The 16,391-nt window shown below is 43.0% G+C and overlaps 1 protein-coding gene across 5 annotated transcripts in view; it reads right to left on the bottom strand.

The window, feature by feature from the left end:
• MAP3K13 (mitogen-activated protein kinase kinase kinase 13) overlaps positions 1-13,897 on the bottom strand; it is a 65,610-nt gene extending 51,713 nt beyond the window's left edge. For 4 of the 5 annotated variants that reach the window (XM_082056310.1, XM_082056308.1, XM_082056311.1 and 1 more), the window contains exons 1-3: positions 13,855-13,897; positions 12,656-12,869; positions 6,002-6,118 (exon numbers count right to left, since the gene is read on the bottom strand). The gene's annotated coding sequence lies outside the window, so the exon portion shown is untranslated. Of the gene's footprint in view, positions 1-4,891; positions 5,023-6,001; positions 6,119-12,655; positions 12,870-13,854 lie in introns of those variants that run through there. The other variant, XM_082056309.1, reaches the window with a different exon arrangement.
• Positions 13,898-16,391: the final 2,494 nt, after the last annotated feature.

The following is a 16,391-nucleotide window of genomic DNA, read 5'->3' as shown; positions in this document are numbered from 1 at the left end:
AAGATGTTGTGTTCTCATCCTTTCAAGGATGAGAAGCATTTCTAATACTTAAGAACAGAAGTCTTAGTAAACGTTACAGACTAATAAAGCATAGAATTGTACCCTGTATTTTGGGCATGCAGCTGGAAGGCCTGACTTTCAAAAGCTGGTGACACTGCTGCTCCCTCGGTCTGGTTTAATCTAGGTTGGCACATCCAGCCACCCAAAAACAACGGGGGGGGGATTTTTAAGTAGGCAGGATAGGATATGCTCTTCTCAAACTCTGAGCTTAACTTTGCATCATCCAACATCCAATATCAATATTACGGCATCAACATTATTTTTCTTTTAGGGATGCAAAGGGTACAACCCTATTTTTCAGAGCAATGCAATTAAAAATTTGGTTTGATTCATCTGCGGTAGTAGCAGTTATCAAACCAAAACATGGGTACCTTTGCAGATATCAGCTCGTTTCAGAGTAAATCAAAACGCAAACCTGCAGTGGCACACATCCTAACTCCAGTACAGGGCTTTGCCATTTCTGGTGCAGAAACAACCAAGTTTTATACTTTGTGAGAAAGCAAATCCCTTGCATTTTTTCAGATGGCACTCCCCTTAAACTGCCAATCATTTTATCTGCAAGAGACAGCATGCTAGAGAAATGTATTATTACTTGCTAGAAGAAAAGTGCATCTGGAAAAGCTTTCACTTGGAGTCACATCATCTAAGTTTTAAAACTCTTCTAATCAGGCAAAATCAGGGCTGGTTTCAATTTTGTGGTGTCTGTACCTGAAACAACCAGCCGTGATACGAGTCCACCACTAAGTTACGCTGTTCAGGTTTTCAGTGCATGATACTCTGCCTTCCACAAGCAAGGAATTAAGCACCAGCTCATTTTTCTGTCTCTACTGCCCATCCTGGCACTGGAAAAAAGCGCTGGCTGAAGCTGAGACCAGTACAGAGCAAATAAATATACCAGTATAATCACTTTTTAGATGGGTCAGCCAGGGCAAGCACAGCTGTCTAGAAGATATACAGTGGAGAAGCAGGGATGTACTAAAGCCTAAGCAGGAGTTCTGTTAGACCTGAAATTCCACAGACTGAGAATAAAATATCCTCTGTGACCGCCACAACATTTTGTCAAAAAAATATTAAGCTCTCAAGGAGAAGACACAACCATTTTAAAAGCACACAGCTCAGTTCTCCAAATACAACAGAAAAATACAGAGTGGCAGCATACACACTATCAGTTTTTGAAGGGTAGACTATGGATGCTCAGCTTTTACTTCATCTACAAGGGACAAAGCAAATGTACAACCCATTGGATGCCACCTGTGCGCCTCTCGCTCCCCCACCATCGGCACGGGAACAGAACAGCACTTTTATTTTAGGTCCCTGCCAGCAGCAGGCTCTGGTTTGCATTTGAACCCCTGCCACGAACTCGGGTGCAGGAGACATCACCTCTCCCAACTTTCCCAAAGAATGATGATCCTCTCACAAAAAGGTGCATCACTGTATTTACGAAGGTATATACACAGCGTTAAAGCTTGAGATCCTCCAGATTATTGCAAGCCTTTCTTTTGATCCACGTATGTGTATCGCTGGCATGCTCCTGATTTCAGTCGGTCCTGTTTGGATCCAGCACAGCCCGTTTTGTGGCGGTGTGAGCGTTTTCCAGGTGAAGCGCAGGACAAAGCTCAGCTTTATCTCAAACAGAGCGCTTCAAAGACAGGGACAAAAGCTCAAAACCAAGTACCGTGTTGGTAGGTGAAACAGCAGCAGCGATCACCTGCACCGGCCTTCACAGTGTGTCACTTCAACTGGAGCACACCGCAGTGTATTAATAACAACCTTAGAAAGACCAAGATTGACTTCATTTATTTTTACAAAGCCTTTTTCTGCTCTCATCTTCACTGACTACACATGTCAGACAAAGGTCAAAATAGCTTAATTTTCTTCTGCGCTGGACAAAAAGGCAGGAAGAAGAGCCAGTAAATTTAACTTACTTCATTTTCACTGTGGCTTAAGGAAGAACAGAAGGAATTTATTATCATCAAGTTGACTCCAGCATAACCTGGCTGCTTGTATCAAGGTTGTGTAAATTAAAAAGATAAAACTAGAGCTCCACTTTGCTTGAGATTAAAAAAGATGCGTCAACTCAAAGACAGTGTTTAGATTTCAAGGAAAAATAAATTGTGGTAACAGACATTTGAACATAATAGTTGAGCACTTTTCCAAACACAGTTATTTCAAAATAACACATAACGTAACGCTCACGTACCAGAGAATGGAGACCAAGCCAAGTGCTAAATGAACTAAGTAAAAGGTTACCATGGACCTTATCACTAACACTAAACTTCTCCGTTACCTGGGAGCACTGAGCAAACATTATTCTAATAGAAATGTAATTCTATTTCAAGATGGCAAGTGCAATGTGGGTAAGAAAACGTATCTTCTTATTTGATAAGGCAACATGCAGACAAGTAACACTACCTGACAGATTTAAAATTAATTGTGTGCTGCACCTCTTCCATACTAATCAGCATCTAATCATTGCACATGATCACAACATAATCATTTTTTTTTTTTTAAATACATCCAGGCAATATTTAAACATAGGAAAATATACCATAAAAACAGAATTGTTTTACTCAGGAAGCTGGAAAAAATGCCACAGGGACCTGCAGTGGTTTCTCCTTCTCCCCTCCAATGTGATTAAAGGTTTTTGCAGTTTATTGCCTTAACTGCAAAGGAGGATCTATTACAGTTTATGCAGGTCTGCTCCACAGCTCCAGTAGCCAGGACAGCTCTCCCAAAACGTCTCGGCCATCCAGCGCTGAAAACGTGCTCTCTCCCAGGGAAAGTACGGATGGCAACTGATTCTGGCTGGGCAGCATCATCCAGCTTGTGAGGCTTTACCCAACGTTCAATCTGTTCATATTTAGTCAAGATTCAACTTAAATTGCTGGCAAATTTTTCTCCCAATGAGACGAGAATTTATGCCAGAAACAGAGGAATTTTCAAATCCGGAAAGGTCACGAGTGATGACACATCAGACACAGACAAGCACGGGAGAGAAGCTGACAGGGACCCCTACACCTCTCCAAGCTCTTACACTTAAGATACGAGTCTGCAAGAGTCTAAACACAGACAAAACCTTTGCAAAAAACAGTGGTTATCCCATGTGCGCACGCTGGAAGCCAGCCTTACAGTACCTGGCTGGGCCAGGGATAACAAAGCATCACAGAATCATTTTGGTTGGAAAAGACCTTTAAGATCCTCTAAGTGCCAGCTGGCAAACCACAATGCCACCTCTGAGCAACGGGAGGCTCCGAGCCAAGAACCGTGGCCACCGTTTTACTGGAAACATCTCCAAATGTTTTCCAGCTACCGTTGAACGTGCAGCTCCTGGCTCCTATGGAGGTGTCTCTCTGCAACCACACACCGTGAGAAAACTCTCTGCTGGCAAAATCTGCTGGGGTTGCGAGAGCGGTGGAGCAATTAGCGAGTCAACAGTAAGCGAGAAATAGGAGAAAGTTCTCAGAGCGGGCAGTATCGGGAATACCAGCACTGCCCGGTATTTACTGAGTGACTCATTCAGAGGATCCATCCATTTAGGCTTAGGGACCGGTACGTGAACAGGTAACAGAAGAGCTTATGAAATCACTGCGAGCTCAGCTCTTCCTGACCTCAGAGAACAAAGCAGCTTTATAGCAACAAAATACCCTCTTTCTTCACCCTGTTGCACAATCTTTCTCCACAGATCAAAGCTGCACTTTTCACAAGATGTGAAAAGAGAAGAAAGAAGAGAGAGCAAAAGGAAGAAGAGGTATTTCTGTTCATCCACATCAACAGAAAAGTACAGACTACACCAGAATAAATATTCCCAAGTGAGATTCCCTAATTTTCCAGATTTTTCCTTTGGCAAAAGGTTTGGCAGATAGCATCTTTACCTTTCAAAACATCCTTCAAGCACACATGAGCAGCATGTGGTTTAACTACGGACTTCTGCAATCACTCAACCAACCACAAAAACTTTCTATTTATTAAAAATTAATATTCAGATAGTTGTTCGTGCAGAATTCATAGGCTGCGCTTAAAATATCCTTTCCTCAAAAAACAACGGAAGATCATTATAAAATTACATAACCATTCACAGCCTCTTTGCATTTAAGGAACACAAGATGTAAAAGAAAAGGCACTGCAAGAACTACAACCATGTTTTGAATGTTTAGATTGCAAACAATATAGTAAAAAATTCTTTTTTTCCCATATACATGGAAAACACTCAACTTACTTAAGGTTCTTGGAACACATCCTGTTTTTCTGGAGAATTAGATTAGTTTCCCAATTATTAGGTAGCAAGTGTGAAACATCAATAGCAAGTTCTTACTTAAAGTCTTCCAGGAGTTGTCAGTGTTTAAGTGCATATAACAACAGAAACTCAAAATCCAGCCACTCGTAGCTGTAAGGAACACCCAGGGCAGCACACTTGCAATTAGTGAAAATTAATCAGAAAGAGAGCTGCCGATTCAGGAACACGGAGTCAGTACTGCAAATCACTTTCCTCCAGGACTAATTTTCCATACAAAGCCCCATGGCTGCAATGTATATAAATTAAATTAAATTACATCTGTTTCCAAAACATTCCACAGCTCATTCCAGTGAATCTGAAGAGGACACTTGCAAAACACAGGGAACAAACAAATACCAGAGAACCTTTTAGAACTTGGTAACACCTTTTAGTCTGGGGTTTCAAGTTTCCAACCTTTTATGCAGAATTGAGCGTATTATGCCAGAAACCAAAGAGCACAAATGAGTATGAACAGTATTTCTCTCTCCAGCTACAAGTCTTCAAGTAGTAATGTACTCTGACAGTACATCCCCCTCTACAAGTATTTAGGAAACTCACATGGATAATGAGACACAGCTTCAAATCTGCAAAAGCACGTGAAAACAGAGTTCGGTGCAGGTTGAACTTCTACCCGGCCTTTATCCTCACACCAAAAAGCATTTGCACATAAGAGGCCTTTGAGTCCAGTGCTGGAGATTTTAGAACAGTTTCTGCACGGACAGAATGAGAATTAACAACCACCCAGACCCATTTTTCATCACTTACACTCCACTGTTTGCTTTGAGTTTATAGGTGCTAGGTTGTTCATACCAAAAGAAATAGAAAAATTAATTATCAATAAAGTAACTGACAGAAAAGAAGATGTATTAGCCTAATTAAACATCAGAATTAATGCTGCTAAGCAGGCAAACCTAGGTTTACATAGGCTCATGGCTTCCTTGTATATGTTACTTATTAAAGTGTTAATAAAGTCTGAACCAAGATATTTTAAACCTTAACTGTTTGTCTCAGAAATCCTGGTTTTATTTCAATGTTGAGTGCAGGACTTACATGACATTTCCCATCAAAGGATTTTAAAACAACACTGTATGGTCACAGGCCTAAGGGGCTGAGTACAAAAATAACATAAAAGATATGACAAACTCTACAAAATAGAATTTTGACTTAATTTAATTCAAGCGTTATATTCTTTATTTGAGGGAAATTAATTTACCATCTTTGAGAGCACACACTCTCCTTCAGCTACTCTGAATGCTGATGATATTATCTGAGGAACAAATGGAACAGAACTTGAAAATGCCTCACCTGATTTTATACATTCACCAAACTAAACCAAAGTTTGTCTTACAACCTTCACTTTCTCATCCTGCAAAGAAAACAGCTCACCAAAAATATCCACGTGCACATTGGTCCACCTCTTCCACTAAGCACTCCAGCTTTTTCAACACCTTTCAAATTAATGATAATTAATTGGTATGGTGGAAAAATATTACCTGCTTCCTACATACTTCTCCAAGTGATAAAATATGTTTATAAGCACGATTGTAGGGGCTGTGCCAGCCCAGAAAGGCAGCTGCACACCCGGCTGGAATGAGGACAGATCTATCTTGGGGAAGACTGATGGTCAAGGCACTGAGCAGCTCTTTTATCACGTACAAAAACACTCACCTTCAGGACATGTTAGTCTCCAGTAGAAAAGTGTGAATAGGCTCATTTTGGAAGATGTAATGGTCCATCAGTTTTTGTCGTTAGGTCTCTTTGATCTTCCTCTAGGAAATGGGTACTCTGAGATAAAAAAGAACTTCAATTTAAAATACAGGGTGTTCAGATAAAGACACTATGTTACATAAACATTTTTTCTGCTTTTTGCCAGGCACACTGAAAGGTCACCTGAAAACCAATCTGATGGGTCCCGACACTGAGTTTCTATGTTGTCTTATCTCAAAAAGGCAGTAAGGGCTTCTTTCTTTATCCCTGTGACCCTCACAGCTTACACATCCACTATCTACATTACAGTAGCATATTGAGAATTTATCCTAAAGATTGGGAGTCGGGAAGTGGCTTATTTGAAGTCATACTGGTGCCAGAACTGAGAATTACACTGTGTTATCAAAAGTCCCTTTTCACCTTGTCTGCTACATTTTACATACTGACATATATTCACTACCCTCAGGTTTATCTCAAAAGCATGAGCACTGAATTTTGCCAAGGTTTCTGTGATAATAAATCAGCTTCCTTAGCACCATCAGAGACACTTGGTTCCAACTGTGCAGCACGACCAGGGCACTTTTGAGCCCGCCTGGGCTTCTGGGGAGTTTGACGTATGTTTGGAAAATAAGGCTGAAAAGACAAAGCAAAAGCATTGGGGTTGTACGTGAGCAAATGGCACTTTAGAAACAAATTCCCTAGGAGGGCCATTTTGCAGCCAAAACAATTAGATCACTAGCAGGAATCATCACAAGTAGATAAATGGTGTGTTACGAGATCAACCAAGGTCATGTTCTCTTGTACCCGGCTTTTTAGAAAGATTCCTCCCCTGAAAATTTAACCCTAGGGCTCCATCCCAATTAAGGAATTCATTGTTCATATACATCAGTACAAAGCAAATCAAAGCACTCTGTAGCCTGTCAAGTGCTGACTGCCCAAGAAAAGGCCACGTGCCTTCGAAGTGAGAGAAATCCGCGTTTGAGAGCCGCCTAGACTCTGCAGCTGCTGCTGGATGCTCAGAGATAACTGCCAACTCGTTAAAATCCAACATTAAAAGTTTATTAAATATGCAAGCATTAATGGAATCGGACTAGCAGCTACTTAGGCAGATAAAATTTCAACACAGCATGTCCTGCAGTTCCCATTATTAATATTCTGTCCTCTTGGAAGTGTCCGTGAAAGAGTCACAACGCTACTCAGGGTGGGGAAACCATCTCCTGCAGATTGCTCAGGTCACACTCTCAAGGCTCCCACTAGCCAGGAAATCTAGGAAATAATTACAACTCAGTCTATACTATCCATTTTCACTTCCACACTCGATTACTCGAGATGGAGAGTCTCCCCGAGATTTTTTCTTTTTTACCCTTTGGCCATATCTGCAGGGCAAGTCCCACAGCCCTTTGCACGCTCACAGCTACAGAGGTTTTGCATATGTCCCAAACTCACAGTTTTTGTCAACATGCTGCTGGAGTTTGAAAGAACTACAAAAAGAGAAGGAGTAGAGAGTTCCACAGACACTACAGATTAAAGAACACCAGTCACTTGAAAGTGACACTCCCGTAGCTGCAGGTATCGTGTGTAAAGCTTTGCTTGGAGCTATTCTTTCACAGCTATCTAAAAAAAAGTGTGAGAGCCCTCCACACAAACAGTAATCTTGGTACATTTTGCTCCACAAAATGCAGTTTCACTCCTGGATGACTCTGCAAAGCCCCAGTGCTTGGTGAGTCTCTCAACAAACCTCCAGGTTTTTGCAGCAGAGTGACATCAGACTTGGCACTGTTCTTCACTAATACTATCAGCATAATCCGAGCCAGCCTGGAGGGGGGAAGGGGGACAAGGAATATCTCTCATCACACAAAGCATAAACAAGCTCCTAAGAGTCTCTGATGCACCTCCAAGTGACAGTCGTGTACTGCAGAAGAGCTGGCTGTTTTAAGCGTCAAGAATTATCCAGCCCATGTGATGCAAGGCAAACCTGAAATTAGGGTTTTCTTTCAGTCCTGCAATGATACAGGCCTCCCGCAAAAGGCAGAAGATCAAGGGTGCCTTGGCCAGGAAGGAATCAACAAAATCACCCGTCCATCGTCTGATGCAACACGAGGCATCACGTGTTGCAAAACCTTGAGTAGCAGCCAGTCTGGGGTCAGACATACAATAACCTGGGCTTAGATTTAGATTTTTCAAAAAATAAATGATGGTTCCTGTTGGAAATGCAGGCAAAGAGAATGACTTCAAGGCAAATCTAGTTTCTGAAGGGGGCACTGACCAAATCTGACACTCAGAGTCTGGGGAATGATCTTTGCTGCTTGTTCAGAACCCCAGAAGAGCAGCCAGCTCACCAGCAAGGAGGAGCTGGTCCCAACATCAACCGTTCCCTGACAAAGCACAGGAAAACCCATACAAATCCCTCCATCTCTTAGGGACATCATGATGACTCTTTCTGTTGCAGCTTGTACATTCTGGCCCTAGATACGGGGGGAAAATGACTCTGCAAGCACTCCCTATAGGTCTGAGCACCAGGAGGCTCCTACATAGACCTCTCCCAGTGGACTGCCCACCCAGTCAGCTTACGGAGCTCCTCAACTCGATGGCACTAAACAGCACCCATCAGCAGTTTGAATTATCTCTCCTCTGAGAGCTCTTTCCCCCAGAAATGGGCAATGGATGATTGAACACAAAAATAATACTTGTAGCTTGCAGGCAGTACCTTTGTACAATCCTCTGCCCATCAGGCTGCAGGAGGAGTCTCTAATCACGAGAACGCATGAAATCAGCCCCACTATTTCCTCCCTTTACAGACAGGAGAGTACATCGAAACTACAGGACGTTGTACCTTGAGGAATGCAAACAAGCCATTAAAATACCATTCTGTTTGTAAGTGAACCAGGAAGGTCAAAGTCCTGTGTCAGCTGCATTGCAGACTAACCTTCACTTAGGAAGATAAGAGGAGAAAGAAGTCCTCCCAGCAACCCTCCAACTAAAGCAACTTTTAAATATTCTCATTCCCAAAGGGGTGTCCTAATGCCACTGAGCAACACCACAAACTTTACCATTCAGGTTGGTATAAGGAAAACGGGCAGAAAACGATGTTAAGGAAAACTCAGAAATCTGCTACCTGATGAAGTCCATGGCATCACCAGGACGAGACCCCAGCATTATGTTTTCTTCATCCCCACCATCATTCGGGTGCTTGGGTGATCCGAAGCCAGCAGCAGCATTGAGCTTTCTCTATGAGTTTTAAGGCAAATCTGTTGAGCGGAAACAGGAGCTGCCACAACTCACAAGTCTGTCAAATGTGGACAAGGTGTTTCCTGGTATCGATAACAAACCAAAGGAGTAAAATGAATGTTTTCTCACCAGCTTGCTGCTGGATGACCCTGCTAACACCCCTCTGCAGAAGCCAGGATCCTCTCTGGCAGAACCACCACCAAAAGCTGATCTAGCACAGCGACACCAAAGCTGACACTGCTAGAGCAGTGACAACAAAGCTGACATTGCTACGCTGCCCTGTGCTCAGCTCCAGGGTTCAAAGGGCTGACCACCTTCTCCCCGAGGGAACTCCAAAAATAGCGGACACTAACCCAACAGAGCCTACGCCTGAATTAACCACAGGCAGAGGTCTCTGTCCACAGCAATACTCGGCAGATGGATGCAAGGAGAAATGTAGGGCACACATACAGAGAAAAAGAGATATCCAGACTTCAAAGATATGATAGATCCCATTTTCAAAGTCAGGAAATGAATACCCATTAAAATAACCTGCAACTGCTGGGGTGCAGCTCAACAAGAGCCAGCTGGGCTAAGGGAAAAAACACACTTCATTGAGAAGTTAAAAAGTTGGGTTTTTTTCCCCACTGAATTGCCTGATGAATCATTAAAGTCTTTGTGATGTAACTATTCAGACTTATATAAAGAACACTCGTAATTAGCTCTCGAATTAATCCTCTGACCACCATCTGGAGCCCAGCCTAATTCTTGACCTCAGTCACACCAAACACCGGTGCATCTTTGAAACACACCTGAGGATTAATCACATCACAACATTAAATTCACAAAGGGGAAAAAGTTCACAGGAATGCTAAAAATCTGAACCACCTTTTACAGGGCAGCTCTATAAATCCACATTCCAGAATGTCCAGAGAGCAAGCAAGGAACAATTCATGTCCATGGCATTTAGGGGAATGGTTTCAAAATGAATAAGTAAAAAGCCAGGATTTATCAATCCAGTCCTACATTTAAAAGAAAACATTTCCTTCATCAAAACCTCAGTCTATAGTAAATGAAGTTGACACATGACATATCCAGCCTTCTTCCAGTAACACAGGAGAAAAACCATCCCGGAGCTAGATTCCAACAGTACACCAGACTTAGCAAAGAAATAAAACAACTTATTCACCCACGTATAAACAGGTCAAAGTATCTAACTACTAAAGGACACAGAAATCCCTTCACCTTAAGCACCATGTATAACTGGCCCCTTTTCTTGCTAACAACCTCCTGATTAGCTTGAAACTCTTTTTCCCCACTGGCAGATAAGAAAGTCTAAGATGCCTCCCACCTACAAAGCCTCTTAGCTAGAAGAAAATTAGTTTTCTTCAATATACGGCTCTGTGTTGCGCACTGAGCTCCCCATGGCAAAGCATTCAAAAAATGACACACATCACATCACTGAGGAACAAAATCCATCTTGTCAGTTCCAGAGGAATTCTTCTATTTTCACTGCAGTTCAGCAACCAGACTTTAGACCTTTGCACGAAAGGCCACAGGAGCAGGCTGAAAATACTGAAACAGCCATGCTTGGTTCATACTTGAAAGTGAATCTTTGCAAGAAGGAGAAATGTTTATTTTTTCAAGGGATCATGCGTATATAAAACACAAAGAGTCTTCTGTTCTGGGAGGAATGGTCCCAGAGACAAGATCTCCTGACAGCTGGCCTGCTAGCACACAGAAGTTCTCCCAGCTAAAGGTATGTTTAAATAAGAACGAGAGCGGAAAGGACCACCAGGCTTGACACTAATGATGAGAGCCCAAATTCTAGTTGTTTCACAATCTACAGAGACAGAGGACTGTCACCACCCCCAGGTACAAACATAAATTACTGGCTCACATCACGCTGCAGAGACCACCAACACTGGCACAAGTGTATTAAGGGAAGATTTATGCTTATTTGACTACAGACTACACTGCAAAAAACACTTTTTTTTTTCTTACATCCTTATTTCACTCTTTTCTTTAAATTGCATTTTAGTTATTTTTTCCTCTTCTACAGAGACAAGAAAGAGATAGAGGAATTAACTCTACGTTTAACTGGTTACAAGAACCACCAAGTTGAGCCTCTCCCATGAACATCAGCTGATTCTGTGCACAGCTCAACCGGCTTTGACTTAGTAGGGTGTCATTTTAAGTTGTCATTATCTTTGCCACGATACCTTTCTCCTAGTTGCAGCTTCAGCAAGAGTTACACAAGACCAAAGTCCTATACAGCAAGTCAATATTTAACTTAAGCACTGTACTGTTGAGACCCGCCTATAGAGTATTTGATATAGTCACTTATTAAATCTTACATTATCTTTTCCAACAAAGAGTAATAAAGGGCAATTTGTCTACTTTATGAGAAGTTGTAAAGATAAATTCTACAAGAACAGCAGTTAGAATCAGCTTTAGTAATTTTGATAAGGGTCTGAAAGAACATATTTCCATAAAAGGATCTAAACAATATGATGTGTACAACACAGAGCAGGTTCAAAACTGGGGCAGGAGCCACAGCCTCAAAAAAAACATTTAAAAGTAAACCCCACCAAGTTCTGGAAATTCAGCGCTTTTTCAAGAAACAGTATTTTAACAATGCAATTAAGCCATTAAAATATGTCACAAAGGCTTATCTAAAACTCTTGGACATTACAAGGAGAAGCATTCATACTCCACTAAATATCTGAATAAAATCCATGAGCTGCTGTACTAACATAGACTTTAAAATAATACAATAAACAAAAGACTGATTATTTTTCTTCAGGCTGATTGTTCTTAGTCTTAGTGAAGCTATAACAACTAAACCGTTTATATCCCCCAAAAAATTCTTTGCATGCCTCTAATGTAAAGTTTTTCTGCTAGTCTCATCTTTTACCATCTTTTTGGACAGAGAACTTTCAAATATCAGAAACAGCTGTTAAAACACAGACCAAAACTGAACAACTGAGAGTAATTTCTTGTTTGCTACATCTGTTTCAATTCTTTATCCACTTGTTTTCATGGCTAAATGAAATTTCTTTATTTATTGTTAATCTCATATTTACATTTAGCAAAAACTGCTTTTGTTCTCTAAAACATAACATCTGTTTTAGCAATGGAGTTATTGGTGATAATCGCCAGAGGTAAATTTCTATAACTCCCCCAGTTCTACATTTCTAACCCTTCACATGTACCAGTTTGGTCACCACCCAAAAGTAAACTTTTCCAGGAAGCAAAATAAACATATTTCTACTGTGAAAGAGTGGAGGGGGGTGTTGAGAATATCAGCCACATAATGAAATAAGGAGACAGACAGTTTTGCACAGCTTTCATCGAAGAAAATGCCGAAACAAAACAAGAACAAGCACAACCACTAGGCCAGCTCACCTGTCCAGGGAAGCGCAGCCTCGGGGAACACTTTCACAAGCAGCTTCGCTGATTCTGATCCATGGCGCTGCCTCACGGGCGGACCTGCCTCTCCCCGTTAAATACACCAGCATCGGTACAGTCACACCGTCAGCTCCATCCCGTCACCTTCTGTTTGGTGCTAACTGCTCGTCGCTTGGGTGGATGAATCCGGCTGAGTACACAACACTTACACCTGCACAATGAAAACAGACAATCAGAGGGCTCGGAAAGAGGCACGTGGGGCCACCCTTTTCAGCAGTAACATCATCTTAAACCCGCTCTCCTAAAATTCCACGCTTACTTATACCTATAGTTACCATGAAAACATAAGCTTTCACACCCCAAGTGCCTGCCTGGAGCAATCTCACCAGGAATCAAACCCATCTCAGAGTGAATGCAGAAAGTATTTCTCCTTATTTTTTCACTCTGCTTTGAGAATAAGTTAAGACCCACCTATCTCTGAACTGGTAAAACTAGAGCATAAAAGAAAAACTGCAAAGGAAGCCACAGCAAGGTCTCAGTAGTTTCCAAAAGCAAAACTCCCACAAAGCTCAAACGAGAAAAGGGGCTGACAGGTTCCTATCTATTTTCTTGATGGGTTTTATTTTCGTCATACTACGCTTGTGGGTGTTATACCCATCTCCATCGAAATTAATACACTCTCCTTTATTTTACTGAGTAGGGCACAAAACCACAGACGCCTGCACTGATTTTTTCGGTCTGTTAACACACCCCGGCAGGTTTTGCTCGGACAGGACCACGACAGACACCACAGTCATTATCTGCGGATTCTGTCTGGAGATTTACTTAAACGCCTCCCGGCAAGAGGGGATAAATACCCTGAGACTGTTCATCTGCCTCAAAATAGGCATTACCAACACCTGGCTCCGTCACAGCGCTGAGAAACAGCCAGATAGAACCCGAACTTGTTTTTTTAATAAGTGTGCAAAGCTCCTTTTTTAAAGAAGGAAAGCTCCGCGCCTCAAAACAGGAGCAAGCAAACCCTGGCAAAGGAGAAGAGACCCCGGGGAGCGGCGGGACGCGCTCGGCGACGCGGCGGCTCGGAGCCCCGGGCGCTCAAAGCACCGGCGGCCGCCCCGGGGGACGGGCGCCCGACAGCCGCTCACCCCGCCGACCCTCCCGCTGACATACAAGAGGGAGCCCCGACCCCGCGTTACCTGGGCACCGCGTCCGCCCACCGGCAGCACCGCCCCGCTCGGCTCCGGCCGCGCCTCTGCCCCGTCACGTCCGGGCCGCGCTCCGCCCGCCGTGCGCAGACGCGCTGGGCAGCGCTGAGGGGAAAGGCGGGAGGTGGGCGGTTGCGAGGCGGGCGGGCCACAAGACGCTTTTCTTGTCGTCTGCGGTGTCTCCTGTTCTCGAAGACTCGGTCGTATCGGCCCACATAGTCGCGTCATTTTTCAGCCAGTCCTCTCAGGAGATTAGGATGCGGCCTGCGTGGCCAAAGTGGAGATTGACATGCCAAACTTTGACAGATGGATTTTAACATGGTTCTGGACAGAGAGGAGTTCCATGAGCGCTACACCAACGAATTGGCCAGCAATCTGGAATGGAGAGGAGAAACATGGACTGGTTACATATATATGTTTTTTATCATTGTTGACAATTTTACTGTCTCCGTCAAAAAATCCCAGGATGTCAGGGTTTGGAAGGGCCCTGGAAAGCTCATCCAGTGCAATCCCCCCATGGAGCAGGAACACCCAGATGAGGTTACACAGGAAGGTGTCCAGGCGGGTTGGAATGTCTGCAGAGAAGGAGACTCCACAACCTCCCTGGGCAGCCTGGGCCAGGCTCTGCCACCCTCACCCCCAACAAGTTTCTTCTCATATTTCAGTGGAACCTCCTGTGTTCCAGTTTGCACCCATTGCCCCTTGTCCTGTCACTGGTTGTCACCCAGAAGAGCCTGGCTCCATCCTCCTGACACTCCCCCTTTCCATATTGATCCCCATGAATGAGTCCCCCCTCAGTCTCCTCCAGCTCCAGAGCCCGAGCTCCCTCAGCCTTTTCTCATAAGGGAGATGCTCTCTACAGTGGCTTGTGTTGCTTTTATTCATTATATGAATATTCACACCATATCTCAATCTCCGTATAAATTGCCTGGTGTTCTTCATGTCTGATTCCTCCAGCTATTCCAGCGGTTTGGACTCTTGTGGTGGCATTAAAACAGCACAATAGCACCTTTAACCACGTGTCAATTCTGCAAATAAGGGGCCTGTAACCTTGTTCTTTAGCGTTTTTCTGTGATGCTTCCATGTCTTCTGTAGTATTTTTATTTGCTCATAAGGACAACTACATTCCTTCAGCACTAAGGGAGTAAGATACTTCAAACACTATAAAGCTTTTGGAAACTTATGAATTTCCATTCACACCTCTATTTTCTGCCAGGCAGTTTTACACTGGAATACAGAACAGAGTAAAATACAAAGGAAAATAGGAAGATTAATGTCTGTATTACCATTTATGGGGATGATAGCAAGCATCCTCTGTTTGCTGGCTTCACAGGTTTTTCTCCTTTCCATGGCCCTGTAGAGTCACTGAGCTTTTTTTTTTGCCTGAGAACTGTTTTCTTCTGTGTTTATTCATGCTCAGAAGGGTCCTGTTTTGTCACAACTATAGCCATTACCTTATTAAAGGACAGGTAAAATAGACCTGTAAATTATAAACAGAAAGTTCAACTCAGAGTGATCTTTGGTTTAATTCTGATTAATAAAAATACAGCTGACCAGTTAGCCCTCCAAGGCATCGTTTACAGCATTTTTATAAACTCCCAAACCACAGTGTTTTACAAGCAAACTGCAGAGTATTAGCCCTGGGTTCGTTTTGTCTTTTTTTACATTACTTAAAAAATGACAGAAGAACTGTAGCGATCCACCACAACAGCAATAATAATCAAGGCAGCAGTTGCTATGAGTGAAGACTATGTATTCATACAGATCTTTCCATACACATGAAGTTCTAAAATTATCTGTACCTGTTCTAGACCAGGGGAAAGCACTGCAGCCATTCTGCCCTGTGGCTGACTTTTAAAGGCCAAGAGATATAAAAGAGAGACCATAGAGATGCGAAATCACAGTTAACTTACCACAGCAAGCTAATTGGGATAAATTACATTACTGCATCCCACAGATTAAACTAACACGCCACAAGGAAACACACTCAAACCTGGGCGAAGCATGTGAGGTTGCTGGTGTTTTTTTCCAGTTACTGTGGGATTCACCCTCGTCTGGGGGCCGGCTCTGACGTGTCTGTCACCAGCGCTGTGAGCAGATGCTCCGCAAGTGTCCTCCTCGTGCTTTCTGCGTTGATCTTGCACAGCTGCACCAGGGATGCTCACGGGACAGGACACCCCGGCGCCAACAGCGTAAAGCCATCAACATCCAGGCATTTCCCTTCTGAACAACCTTTTCTCTCCCTTAAATTATATTTTAGTACAAACGATACATTTTGTAGCATTAGAAATTACTTTTTTTTTTTTTTTTTTTTACAAACCGAAATGTTTCCGATATGGATTTTACAACGTGGCAAAGCTTCCTGCATTCTGAGTTCATTAGCTTCCACCTATGGACTAAAAAATCGTAAGGGCCTTTAGCCTCTTGCGGACTTTTAAGCAGGCGGCTTGCCTTTGAACACCACGAGCACCTTGTGCACTGCCAAGCCATGGCGGTGTTCACCATCTTTTCCACACGGGGGCCACCGT

The sequence above is a fragment of the Streptopelia decaocto genome (genome assembly GCF_964273445.1).
Source record: "Streptopelia decaocto genome assembly, chromosome: 6".
NCBI classification, from domain to species: Eukaryota; Metazoa; Chordata; class Aves; order Columbiformes; family Columbidae; genus Streptopelia; species Streptopelia decaocto.
Note: the sequence above shows the minus strand (reverse complement) of the source record. Positions and strands in the feature narration are given on the sequence as shown.